This window comes from Hylobates moloch, unplaced genomic scaffold (genome assembly GCF_009828535.3).
Source record: "Hylobates moloch isolate HMO894 unplaced genomic scaffold, HMol_V3 SCAFFOLD_16, whole genome shotgun sequence".
NCBI classification, from domain to species: Eukaryota; Metazoa; Chordata; class Mammalia; order Primates; family Hylobatidae; genus Hylobates; species Hylobates moloch.
In genome coordinates this window covers 24,459,965-24,473,377 of record NW_026652291.1, presented here as the reverse complement: position 1 = coordinate 24,473,377, position 13,413 = coordinate 24,459,965, and the positions used below count along the sequence as shown (strand labels likewise).

The following is a 13,413-nucleotide window of genomic DNA, read 5'->3' as shown; positions in this document are numbered from 1 at the left end:
TTCTGTACTAAGTGCTTTATGTACGCTCTCTCATTTGATCCTCATAACATTATTATTATCATCCCCATTTTATAGAAAACAGAACTAAGGCTTAAAGAAGCAAAGTAACTTAAGTGGCAGAGCCAGGATTCAAATCCAGGCAAGAAGACTATTTCTGAAACCCAACTTTTTAATCAATACACTTGTTACATGTAAATGGCAGTGGCAAGAAGGCAAAAAACAAAAACAAACAAACAAAAAAAAACAGGTGTACCAGTGAGTAAAGGTACTCTTCCCTAAAAGCAAAATAAGCTGATAAGAATAAAGTTCTGGCTGGGCGCGGTGGCTCACGCTTGTAATCCCAGCACTTTGGGAGGCCGAGGTGAGCGGATCACGAGGTCAGGAGATCGAGACCACGGTGAAACACCCTCTCTACTAAAAAATACAAAAAATTAGCCGGGCCTGGTGGCGGGTGCCTGTAGTCCCAGCTACTCGGAGAGGCTGAGGCAGGAGAATGGCGTGAACCCGGGAGGCGGAGCTTGCAGTGAGCCGAGATGGCGCCACTGCACTCCAGCCTGGGCGACAGAGCGAGACTCCGTCTCAAAAAAAAAAAAAAAAAAAAAGAATAAAGTGCTTGGCTGGGCACAGTGGCTCATGCCTATAATCCCAGCACTTTGGGAGGCCAAGGTGGGTGGATCACTTGAGGTCAGGAGTTCAAGACCAGCCTGGCCAGCATGGTGAAACCCCGTCTCTACTAAAACTACAATTATTAGCTGAGTGTGGTGCTAAGCGCCTGTAATCCCTGCTATTTGAGAGGCTGAGGCAAGAGAATTGTTTGAACCCAGAAGGCAGAGGTTGCAGTGAGCCGAGATTACACCACTGCACTCCAGCCTTCTGGAGTAAGACACAGTAAGACTCTGTCTCAAAAAAAAAAAAAAAAAAACCAAAAAGAATAAAGTACTTATTGTTGTATTCAAGGCTGTAAGTCCCACTGCCAAAAAAAAACAAAAAAAAACAAAAAAAAACAGAACACACATGAGCTAGCTTAAGTGAAACAGAAATTAATCGTTTTTAAAGAATACAGTAATGATGGTAGTGGTGGTGGTGGTCATCATGGTAGAAGCCAAAATAAGCAATTAATACTAATAACTCAACAATTAAATGGCCCTTTTCTGTGCCAGGCTCTGTTCTAAGCACTTTACTTGTATTAACTAACGTAACCCCAACAATAGCCCTAGAGTAAACATAGCTGTAACCGATATTACAGGTAAGGAAACAACTTCCAAAAGTTAACTTGCCCAGACTCAAAGTAGAAAGCTTTCTTACACACAGACATCTCTATTCCACAACAAAAACCTAGCAAGCTCTGTTCCAGGCTGTATTTTTGCTCTAATTTCATCAGGAGTACACCCTGGTCCAGCACCTCAGAGCAGGAGGCAGAATCAAATGGACCAGTGCCTGGCAAGCAGAGAATTAAAGCTCATCCATTCATCCATGAGCACATTCGTTCACAAGCACTTATTCATCCATTCACGAGCACCTGTTTCATAGCAAACCCTGTACGCAGAGTAGATTCTAAATGTTTATCAGGCCAGGCACAGTGGCTCATGCCTGCAATCACAGCACTTTGACAGGCCAAAGTGGGAGGATCACTTGAACCTGGGAGGTCGAGGCTACAGTGAGCCAAGATCACACCACTGCACTCCAGCATGAGTTACAGAACAAGACTTCGTCTCCAAAGAAAGAGAGAAAGAGAGGAAGGAAGAGAGGGAGGGAGGGAGGGATGGGAAAATGTTTATCAGAATGAATTAAATGGATTCATGTAACCACAAATACTCCCATCTCCCAAATACTCCAAGCACCAGCATTATAGAAATTTCAGAGGTGTGCACATCTGATAAAGGCCTGATAAGTCTGAGTCATTCACAATTAGTGATAACAAGATCCCAGAAACAAGCTTTAAAAACTAAAAGAAAAACTCACAAAAATATTTGCATTATATGGGAACCAAAGGGTTAATCAGCTCTTTCAAAAACACAAGAAAAAGAACAGTCCAGTTGTAAAAGACTCAAAAGATATATAAACAAACAATTCACAGAAATCAAATGACCCTAACAAATGTTATTTGTTATTTCACTAAATAATTACAAATTAAAATAATAAAATGATATTCTTGTCTATCTGTTTTATACAGATGAAAAAACCTCTCACTCGCAGGGTTAGCAAGGTTATACCTTGTTGTAAGAGTATTAACTACAAAAACTACATTAGCATGTATATCTACTATGTACCCACAAAAACTAAAAATTAAGAAAAAAAGCCACATTAGCTTTTCTGGAGAACAACCTGGCAATACAAGTAAAAATAAATAATACGGGCCGGGCACAGTGGCCCATGCCTGTAATCACAGTATTTTGGGAGGCCAAGGTAGGAGGATTGCTTGAGCCCAAGTGTTCCAGATGAGCCTGGGCAACATAGTGAGACCTTGTCTCTACAAAAAAATAAAACAAAATTAGCCAGGTGTGGTAGTGCACACCCGTAGTCCTAACTACTCGGGAGGCTGATGTGAGACGATTTCTCAAGCCTAGGAGGTAGAGGCTGCAGTGAGCCAAGATCTCACCACTACACTTCAGCCTGGGTGACAGAGTGAGACCCTGTCTCAATCAATCAATCTGTAATATACATAAACATTGACCCAGAAAATCTATTTCTATGACTATTAACCTAGGAAGATAAAAGAATATATTTATATAGATATATAGATACATTTTATGTATAGACATATGCATAAGCATTTCACTGTAGAAATTCTTCAGAAATTTTAATTCATTCATCCATTCATCCATGAGCACATTCATTCACTCCAGCCTGGGCAACACAGTGAATGAATTTTTTTACAGTTGTAAAAGAATAAGAAAAAAATATAAATCCACTGGATAAGAATACGATAAATTATCTAATCTCTGGGATACTATGTATCTGTTAAAAGAGACAAGGTTGAATGGTAAGTGCTGACCTGTAACGACACATTTTACAAAAAAAGAAAAACATACTATACAATAGTATGAATGTATTGAAACTATATCAGAATCAACCAAGACATTACATGGATAGTGTATTCTATAATATACATGCTAATATAGTTTTTAATAATCTAGTAAATCTAGATTATTTTTATATTATTTCCAAAATTTCTGGACCAGATTACCCCAATAGGTCCCCCCGTCCAGTCCTAAAATTCTTTAATCCTAAGAATTTTTTTTTTTTTTTTTTTTGAGACAGCATCTTACTCTGTCACCCAGGCTGGAGTATAGTAGTGTGATCACAGCTCACTGCAGCCTCGACCTTCTGGGCTCAAGTGATCATTCCACCTCAGCCTCCCAAGTAGCAGGGACCAAAGGCACATGCCACCATGCCTGGCTAATTTTTTGATTTTTTTGTAGAGAAGGGGTCTTGCTATGTTGTCCAAGGTGTTCTCAAACTCCTGGGCTCAAGCGATCCTCCTGCCTTCGCCTCCCAAAGTGTGGGATTACAGGCATGAGTCAATGCACCTGGCCTAATCCTATAAATTTTGTACACCACTGATCTTATATACAGTGTTAGTATTTTTTTTATTTTTTTTTATTTTGAGACACAGTCTCACTCTGTCGCCCAGGCTGGAGTGCAGTGGCGTGATCTCCGCTCATTGCAAGCTCCGCCTCCTGGGTTCATGCCATTCTCCTGCCTCAGCCTCCCAAGTAGCTGGGACTACAGGCACCTGCCACCACGCCTGGCTAATTTTTTTGTATTTTCTAGTACAGACGGGGTTTCACCATGTTGGCCAGGATGGTCTCGATCTCTTGACCTCGTGATCCACATGGTTACAGGTGAGCCATGGCCAGCCACACAGTTTAGTATGCGAGGCCGAGTTGTCTCCTCCATTTTCAGAGCCTTTTATCTATCGAAGCACAATATGACATCCAAAAAAAGGTCCAGAATTTTTATTTTATGTTGTAAATTTAAACTTTTAACATTACACCCTTAATTATCAATGATAATTCATGTTGAATTTATTTATGGAATCACAAATTATAATGATCTCTTATTCAGTAGTAATATAAGGACCATATTAAAAAAAAAAAAAACTAAGAAAGATAATAGAACTTTCTGAACATTGAAAGAGATGAATAACTGCACACTGTGCCATATATGGTCCACTTAATCCAAAAATGTTGAGCGTGAATCAAATTCTATTAGAGGGCACTTATAAACAGCAATGAAGCCCCTTGGCAGTGGGTGGGACTGAAATTTGGAGTCAGAGGACCTGGGAACAATGATCATTCTTTTGGCTCCAGAATCCCAAGCAAATCAAATAACCTGAGACTCAACTGCCTCCTTTGTAAAAGATAAGCATGGTAAAGGAATTATGTAATGCCTGTAAAAGGTGTCTGACAGAGTATTGAGACAAAATAGGTTCTCAATTCCTTGTTTAACAGAAACAGGTACATCACTGTTGCTTTTGTGAAGGTTATAAAGGATATCTCAAATTATCTACTTTGTTCACCTTAATTTTTGTAACATTGCACACACAACCATTCGATAGTGTATTTTTAAACTCTATATTAGAAGGGGCTTCTTGCTCCCAAAACTCTATTTCTTGGCATAGTCTTTTCTACCATAAATATGCAAAAAATGTGTTATCTCAGAAACTCAGGGAGAAAGCATACTTACAAAGCACACCCCCAAAACTCCGAGTTGCTCTTCTCTGAGCTCGACGCTCTTTTTAGGCACATATGTCTGCCTCCTATCATTTCTTCATGAGGTTCAGGGCAAAAGGCCTAGTCAAGCAGATGATCTTTGGCTGCTCCTACACTTTCCCCAAACCACCTACAAATAAACGAAACAAGGAGGTAAGACATACCTACAACTTTAAACATTTTTAAATAATGAAATATGAAAATTAGGTCCCTATGTACAGACTATGGCATAACACAGAATAGAGAAAATGCTCCTAGAATCATTCAAAAGCCCAAGTGACCTCACTACAATTCTTCACATCCAAGTGCCCAGCCAACATATTGTCACTGGTGACTTCCATCCATGCCTGGTCATCCCTGGGGCTTGCCAGAGAGTGCATGCTCCAGTGTGAACCGCAGCCCAAGTCTAGCCAAAAGTACTACGCATGAGCATGTCTAAAAGTTGGTAACTAACTCAGGTAATACAGTTAACATGTTACTGCTGAATGTGGTGACCCAATTGTACTTCCAAGCCAGTCTAACACTCCTAAAGGAAATATTTTATAAGCTGCCCAGTTCTTCCCATACTCAGCGCTACAATTAAATAAATAAGAATAAAATGTCTTCGGTTGTAGAAAAGAGCTGTGGACAGAAATATTTTCAATTAATTGTGACTACTTTCAAAGCAATCTGTAGGAATCCACAGGAAGTGATCCAGAGAACTGGGAGTTGTCTACATAAAAGGTAGATCTGGGAATACATCTATAAATCATTTCAAGAAAAAAAATGGTATTCTGAAAAAGTTAATCAAAATAAACTGTCAAGAAACAGTTCAATGAGACCTAGGTTATGCAATGGCAGACAAGATACAGTGAGAGAACATAGGCACAGTGAACACTTCACTCTTCTAACAAAACAGCCACCATCACCCATGAGTCACAGGCACAACCAAATTTATGTGTGCCAATGTGAAACTGCCAAGTTTTAACCTTATCTCTGTGCTGTCCAGTACAGCAGTCACTAGACACATGGCTACTAAGCTCTTGCTCTTGCCAGGTCAAACAGACATGTACTATACATGTAAAATACACACCAGATTTTGATGACTTAAAATATATTTTTTTAATGCATAGCCAGGCATGGTGGCAAGTGCCTGTAATCCCAGCTACTCCGGAGGCTGAGACAGGAGAATTGCTTGAACCCAAGAGGTGGAGGTTGCGGTGAGCCCAGACAGCGCCACTGCAGTCCAGCCTGGGCAAAAGAGCCAGACTCCTTCTCAAAAAAAAAGTAAAAATCTCAGTAAGTTTTATATTTATTCCATTGAAAACATTTTTCTATATTGTGCTAAATAAACTATTAAAATTAATTTCACCAGTTTCTTTTTACTTTTTTAATGTGGGTACTACAAAATTTAAATTCACCTGACTGGCTCACACTCTATTTGTATTAGACAACACTAATCTGCATAATTAATAAAAATAAACAACAAATGCTGAGCACTTTCAGGGTGCAGGCACTGTGTTAGATACTTTACATAATACTCAAATCAATGCTGCAATTAATGGTAAGCTTTTACCAGACGCCTACATAACAGATTGGCTCCATCAAACCAATAAAAGATGCAGCTGGGATTAAATGTCAGGTATTTTTACGAAATAATTCAATTAAGGGACTGCTAACAGCTAAGGCTGGGGCAACTCCCAAGATGGCACGGGAAAGAGAGGTCACTAATACAGCGTTCCCTAGAGTAGCAAGCTTTCTGTGACTACAAAACAGGTATTAAAAAAAAAAATCAAGTTCTATAGCAGGACAGGCAAGCAAATGTCAGACGGTTCTCTGGAGGACCTACCGAATGAGTCCAATCTCCTGTCCCTTAAAGCTTCAAGATGCTAGCGGAAGAGTAAGCTGCTCCCAAAGGAAGGACAATGTAGTCCAGATTCGCTGGGTAACCTGGCCAGGACCTGACCGCGGACACCCCTGCCGAGGGAGGGAGGCCTCGGGATGACAAGCGCGCCGTCTCCCCTCACCTCTGCACATACTCCACCCATCCACTGCCCCACCCCAGATCCCGCGCCGCTCTGAGGTCCCCACCCCAGGGACTAGGGGAAGTGGGACTAAAACATCTACAGTAAGACGGGGAAGTGGTCGAAAAAGGGCAAGGGGGAGGTGGGGGCAGGTACCTGAGACGGAGGATGACCCCAGCTCCTTAATGCCGGATCATCGCCTAGGCTCCACCCGGCTCCCGCGGCTACCAGTGACCCAGAAGGTGCAACTGACCAAACGCAGCGACTCAACCGACTCTGCTCTCCCCAGACTCGCAGCTATGGCAACTTGAACTAGCCGCCCAGCCACAGCGAGAGTGCAGGACCCCGCTGCCGCCGCTTGGCCCTCTGGGAGTTGTAGTCCATCTCGGCCTCACGATCAAGGAGTTACTAAGGGAGAGCGTCCTGAAAAGGAACTGCAAATCCCAGGATGCCATACAGCAGGCCTTCGGGTAACTTTCCCGGAAAAAAGCCTGATCCCTCGGCCGCGCCCTCTTGCCCTGCTCTATTTTTTTTTTTTTTTTAAAGGACCAGCCTCCTTTGTAGGAGACAAACTGCAGATAGAAAGTGAATAAAAATGCTTCGTTAGCCTTGACTGTAATTTTACTCCTTGGGGAACAAAAGGAGTCCCCCAGGACTACGGTAAGATGGGGAAGTAGTAGAAAAAGGGCAAGGGAGCGGTGGGAGGACAGGGAAAGACAATTTCTAGCACTGAAATGTAAAAATCCCTGTAATACCAGGGTCCAGTATATTTTTCCAACGACTCACAAATTCTTAGAAGCGGACGGGAACGGAGAAGATTATGTAGTCCAACCTGTTTGGCCTGGAAAGAGTAAGGGACTTGCCTAAGATCATATGGCTTATTCACGGCACGCCAAAAGTAGATGTGAGGCTGTCAACTCATTACTGCTGCTACTTCAGTCTGGGTGTCATCTCCTCACTCTAGAACATAAAAGAAATGTTTTCCACTCAGGGGAGTTGGTTTCAGTCACGAAGAGAATGAAAACCTCAATAAAAAACTGAACTTTGGAAAGCTAAGAAGTAACAATTAAATTAGTCATGTCAATTGCCCTTCTTCTCTGCCAAAAAGACCACTTCCCCTTCCTTCTTTGAGGCTAAACTCAAATATTACCTGATCTGTGAAAGCTTTCCTGGCTACGTGAAGAAGAGCTAGATCATGTTTAATAACAAGGGTTCCTTAATTTAATAATTCTGTGCTCTATAATCCATTTCCCAGTTGGTGCCCTCTATTAGCCCTTCAAAGGGACCGAACCTTTTTTTAAAATTTTTATCTTCCTTCTCACCCTTTCCTCACTTGCCCTTCTCCGTTCATATCCCTCTCTCTCTTTCTTTCTCTCTCTCCCCCTTTCCTTCCATCCCTCCTTACCCCTCCCTCCCAACAGGCAGAGTCATAAATAATTAGCACATAAATTTGATATAGTCGAATTATTCAAATATTTTTTTCTGGCCAACAGTGAGACATAAAACTATCTCATATTGGTTTGAATATAAAATAATTCTTCTAAAGACCTCGTATGCATTTGCAACTATCTTCAAGCTGCTTACTTGAAATTGTTCCTCAAGAATACACTCCACCAGACAGAGTTTAAGATAATTCAGAACAACCATAAAATTGCCCCATATGCATGCAGAAGCATAATAATAACTGTTTATTTGTAAACATTTTAACTTTCAAAACAATTCTATTCATTCATGTAATTCAGCAAATGTATGCTGGATATTTCTAGGATCCAGACATTGTTTTAGACACTGAACGTGCAGTGAAAATAAATAAACAACATAGACCTTGCTTTCAAATTGCTCAGAGCCATGTGAGAGAAAAAGAAAATAAATGATTACAAATCTCTGTGTAATAGAATACTGCATAGGTTTCTATGGAAAGACATCAAAGAGAAACTTTCTGAAGAAGTGATAAGCAGACCAACTGCAGGAGAAATGTCTACCAAAAGAGCTAATGTAATCACGAGCTACACTAATAAAAACTGATTATCCACAGCTTTTCCTCCCTGGTTCAACCATATTTAGAGAATTGGATTCTATTCTAGAGGCCTTATTTTTCAAAGTGATATTAACCAAATAAATCAAACATTACAGGACACAACTGGGACCAAAGGGTTAAAAATCAGATATTTTAGTTCATTTTGATCAAGAAATGCTTAAATATGTTATTAAATTCATAGCAGCTGTTTGTCAGCTGTGGTGTGCTCTCAGTCAACAGATGTGGCATCCCAAAAAAATGTAGTGAAGTCAGGCCGGGAGTGCTGACTCACGCCTGTAATCCCAGCACTTTGGGAGGCCGAGGTGGGTGGATCACGTGAGGTCAGGAGTTCGAGACCAGCCTGGCCAACATGGCGAAACCCCGTCTCTACTAAAAATACAAAAATTAACCAGGTGTGGTGGTGGGCACCTGTAATCCCAGCTATTCGGGAGGCTGAAGCAGGAGAATCATTTGAACCCGGAAGGCAGAGGTTGCAGTGAGCTGAGATGGTGCCATCACACTCCAGCCTTGGTGACAGAGTAAGACTCCATCTTAAAAAAAAAAAAAAGTAGTGAAGTCACATCACCGAATCTTCGTTTTTTATGTCTTAACAAAATAGACAAAATGAGTTAAAGCCAACAAAATAGATTTTACATGAAATTGACTCATAACTCCAAAAGATATGTATTACTTTTAATCAGTATGGCCAACACACATTATACAAACACAATACCATACTCAAGCAGAATCATCTGAGCTTAGATTTGGAAAAACCCACAAAGAGTATTGATATGGTCTGGCTCTGTGTCTTCACCCAAATCTCATCTTGAGTTGTAATCCCCACATGTTGGGGGAGGAACCTTGTGAGGGGTGATTAGGTCATGGGGCAGTTCCCCCATGCTGTTCTCATGATAGTGAGTGAGTTCTCAGGAGATCTGATGGTTTTATAAGAGGCTTTTGCCCACTTCTGTCTCCTGCCACTATGTGAAGAAGGATGTGTTTGCTACCCCTTCTGCCATGATTGTAAGTTTCCTGAGGCGTCCCCAGCCATGCAGAACTGTAAGTCAATTAAACCACTTTCCTTTGCCAGGTGCGGTGGCTCATGCCTGTAATCCCTGCACTTTGGGAGGCCGAGGCAGGCGGATCACGAGGTCAGCAGATCGAGACCATCCTGGCTAACACAGTGAAACCCCGTCTCTACTAAAAATACAAAAAATTAGCCAGGCGTGGTGGTGGCTGCCTATAGTCCCAGCTACTCGGGAGGCTGAGGCAGGAGAACGGCGTGAACCTTGAAGGCAGAGCTTGCAGTGAGCCGAGATCGCGTCACTGCACTCCAGCCTGGGCGGCAGAGTCAAGAGTCTGTCTCAAAAACAAAACAAAACAAAAAAACCACTTTCCTTTATAAATCACCCAGTCACAGGTAGTTTTTCATAGCAGGGTGAAAACAAACTAATACAAGTATCATTTGCAGCACCCTTCTTTTGCAAACCATGTATTATAGATAGGGGCACACAGAGGTTACATGATATATTAGTTTACTAGGGATTTGATTAAATACCACAGAATGGGTGACTTAAACAACAAAAATTTATTTCCCACAGTTCTGAAGGCTGCAAGTCCGAGATCAAGGTGTCAGCAAGTTTAGGTTCTGCTAAGGTCTCTGCCTTTGGCTTGCAGGATCCATCTTTTCTCTGCATCCTCAGATAGGCTTTTCCCTGTATGAGCACATACATGGTTTCTCTCTCTTCTTGTAACAACACCCATTGTATTGAATTAGAACTTTATACTATAGCCTAATTTAAACTTAACTACCTCCTTAAGGGTCCCATTTTCAAAAACAGAAACATGGGGCATTAAGGTTTCAACATGTTTTCCCCAAAATTGTACCTATTCAGGATTAGTGTCATCAATGATCTTCTCATTACATAATACCTTGATTGAGGTAGATGTGGGAGATAGTTTTGATATGCCTCACCCACATCACCGCTTAGCTGGGAATGATTCTACCCACAGTGTTGGGCCCGTATAGCCTTGTTTGTGTTATACAAAGCCCCTACCTGCCTCACCGTGGCTGATTAGACAAGGAGTAGACAGACACCTGAGACAATTTGGGCCAATCAGCCTCTTTATCCTTTCAGAATTTAAAATGGGGACTCAAGTTCCCAATTGGTTGCTAGAATAGTCTTGATGTACAGGTAAGAGCTGAGGCCGCCACAGAGAGGTGACCATCTTCACCTGTGTTCAAGAAGCAGCTGATAATGCTAACCTGCAGAGACAGAGAGAAGTGAGTAAAGCAGTGAAAGGAAATAAACTACACAACCACGAGGAAATAAGCCCAAGAGAATACAGCCCCGGTTCCTGACAACTTCCAAGTTCCTGCATCCAAGCCTTGTTATTCCCACTTGTATTTCCTGTACTTGTTTTCCACAATACACTAGTGGCAACTGGAGGTGGTTAAATGCACAGATTCTGGACCCAAACCACTTTGGATTCAAGTCCGTTATAATACCTATCAGCAATGTTACTTGAAACAAGTTACTTAATCATTCTGTGCCTTCATTTCTTCCTCTTCTAAATGTGGACAATAAAAATAGCACTTCATGTGTAGAGGTGTTTGGGGGATAAAATAAATTAATGTGTGTAAAGCACTAAGCCTAGTGTCTAATTCATGGTAAGCATTATTGAATGTAAGCTGACATTATATGTAAGCTGACAAAATACTATGACATCCTAAAAATGTTAGTTCCATGAATATTGGTACTCTATTATTTTGTTCTAGACACTTAGAACAAAGAATTTATTAATACCTTGTTGCCTCGTGATGATTTCCCTTTTGAAGCCTAAGATTAGTTCTGCTGATTGAAATCTAAAGAGCCTTGACTAAGGTTATACTAAAGAGATCACCAGCCTGTAAGATCCAAGATGCTAATTCTAGATCTAGTTTCTTGAGAAGTTTCATCAGAAACACTTTTGAACCATACGAAACATTAAATACCTAGGTGAACTAATCAATAAAAAGGTTCTGGAATGGGGCTAGTCTAAAAGCATTGACATGACCATCCTAACCCAGCTCATCTAGAATGAATAAATGTAGAGAAGAGAAGACAGCTATTTTGTAAGAAGCTGTGGGTGGCAGACAGAGGTAGTACTGTTTCAAGGAGAAGGGACCGAAGTTTTATTTCACCAATAACTTCGAAATTTATACAACTATGAAACACCAACAGCTGATATGGCTTGGTTCTGTGTCCCCACCCAAATGTCACATGGAATTGCAATCCCTAATGTTGGGGGTGGGACGTGGTGGGAGGTGATTGGATCATAGCTGTGGATTTCCCCCTTGCTGTTCTCATAATAGTGAGTGAGTTATCACAAGAACTGTTGTTTAAAAGTGTGTAGCACTTCCCCCTTCTCTCTCCCTTTCTCCCACTCTGCCATGTGAAAAAGGTGCTTGCTTCCTCCTCACCCTTCAAAGCACCATGATTGTAGGTTTCCTGAGGCCTCCCTAACCATGCTTCCTGTACAGCCTATGGAACTATGAGTCAATTAAACCTCTTTTCTTCACAAATTACACAGTCTCGGGTGCTTCTTTATAGCAGTGTGAGAATGGACTAATACAACAGCACACTAACTATGTCCATGTGACACAAAAATGTATTCGAAATACCAAAATTTTCCTCAAATGTTTTCTTCACCTTGGCTCTCTCCTTATCTCCATTTCTGTCAGCTACACTGTTCTGCACTCACGGCCTTAGAGATGGGATGTGACCACAGAAAGCAGAAAGGGAGGGGAGTTGAGAAAGAAAAAGAAGAAGAAAATGAAGCATTTTCTTCCTGGATTTTGAATATTAAACACAAACATTCTCAGATAGGACAGGCTGTATAATTTGTTGTAGGACCCTGTGAAAAATGAATATGTTAAGCCCTTTTGCAAAACTGATTAAGATGTCAAAATGGCAACAACACAGCATTAAACTAAGCACTGGGCCTTTCTGAATACAGGGCCCTGAGTGATTGCACAGGTCACAAACCCATGAAGCCAACCCTGCTGTCACAAAGGAGTCATGCTATAAACAAATGATTTGGAAGGAAATACCATGAACAAAAAGAAAAGAGATTCCCCCCAAGAGAAAAGAGGTTCCTGACTAGGAATGTGATAACAGAGAAGAAGGGGGTCCTGGAAATGGAGGAATAGGAGGTTGGGGAGGCAGACCGGCGGTCGTAGGGAGAAAGTCTATGTTGACAGAGTGCCTAGCGTCCACTCAAGCAACCACTATTCATAGCTTGAACCTACCTGTGCTGCCCATAGGCATCAGAGTAGGATGTTACTTCAAAAGTAGCCTGCATTGTTCTTGGTGACTGTCCAGCACAAGTGATGACCATCTATATCACTGGATTTTGCTTCGTTCCCTCTAGCCAACAGAGATGGTCAAGCTCCCTTATAGTATCACTGCACAGTTACAAGTCGTAAGACAGAAGACACCAGGTATGATGTTATAGGTAAGTAAAAGGGAAATCCCCCAAATCTTGATTAGGTGGGACTACATAGAACTACTCAAATTTCTCTCTCAGTGAAGTCAGTGGTGAAATTCACTCTCTTTACATTGGCAGAAAACAATCATAAATGGTTGTTGACTTTTTCTACATCATGTTTGCAAGTTACCTTCAAGTTTAAGAAGAG

General features: G+C 41.3%; 1 protein-coding gene across 13 annotated transcripts in view; it reads right to left on the bottom strand.

The window, feature by feature from the left end:
• The window catches only part of CEP128 (centrosomal protein 128), a 447,534-nt gene extending 440,493 nt beyond the window's left edge, over positions 1-7,041 (bottom strand). For all 13 annotated transcript variants that reach the window (XM_058429721.1, XM_058429723.1, XM_058429719.1 and 10 more), the window contains exons 1-2: positions 6,875-7,041; positions 4,690-4,845 (exon numbers count right to left, since the gene is read on the bottom strand). The gene's annotated coding sequence lies outside the window, so the exon portion shown is untranslated. The remainder of the gene's footprint in view (positions 1-4,689; positions 4,846-6,874) is intronic.
• Between the last annotated feature and the right edge of the window lie 6,372 nt (positions 7,042-13,413).